At 41.0% G+C, this 649-nt stretch overlaps 1 non-coding gene across 1 annotated transcript; it reads left to right on the top strand.

The window, feature by feature from the left end:
- The first annotated feature begins 463 nt into the window (after positions 1 to 463).
- TRNAK-CUU lies at positions 464 to 543 on the top strand. Its single transcript has one exon. It is a non-coding gene; the product is annotated as a tRNA-Lys (tRNA).
- Positions 544 to 649: the final 106 nt, after the last annotated feature.

Below are 649 nucleotides of genomic sequence, written 5' to 3'. Positions count from 1 at the left end.
CAAGAACCAATGGTACTGAAGGAAGAAGTCGAAGCTGCACTGAAGGAATTGGTTGAAGAAAAAAAAAAGTTCCATTGAGATGTTTCAATAAATTGATACAGCACTGGAGGCACTTATTCATTTATGCCAAGAAGTTTGGAATACAGCTACCTGCCCAACTGACTGGAAGAGACTGATACTTGTACCCATTCCAAAGAAAAGTGATCCAACAGATTGTGGAAATTATCAAACAATATTATTAGTATCACATGCAAGTAAAATTTTTGCTGAATATAATTAAAAAATGGTTACAGCAGAGGGTCTTCCAGAAATTCAAGATGGATTCAGAAGAGAGTGTGGAACAAGGGCCATCATTGCTGATGTCAGATGGATCTTGGCTGAAAGCAAAGCATAACAGAAAGGTCTCTACCTGTGTTTTATTGACTATGTAAAGGTATTTGACAAATTATGGATGACCTTGTCAAGAATGCTAGCTCAATCGGTAGAGCATGAGACTCTTAATCTCAGGGTCGTGGGTTCGAGCCCCACGTTGGGAGCATTCTTTGGGAGCTCTAATAGCATAGTGCCTAAGGCACTTGACTGCTAACCAGAAGGCTGGTGGTTCAAACCCACCAGCCACTCCTCGGAAGGAAGATTGGGCAATCTACTT

The sequence above is a fragment of the Orycteropus afer genome, unplaced genomic scaffold (genome assembly GCF_000298275.1).
Source record: "Orycteropus afer afer isolate SDZICR_OR568_19922 unplaced genomic scaffold, OryAfe1.0 scaffold00112, whole genome shotgun sequence".
Lineage (NCBI taxonomy): Eukaryota > Metazoa > Chordata > Mammalia > Tubulidentata > Orycteropodidae > Orycteropus > Orycteropus afer.
Note: the sequence above shows the minus strand (reverse complement) of the source record. Positions and strands in the feature narration are given on the sequence as shown.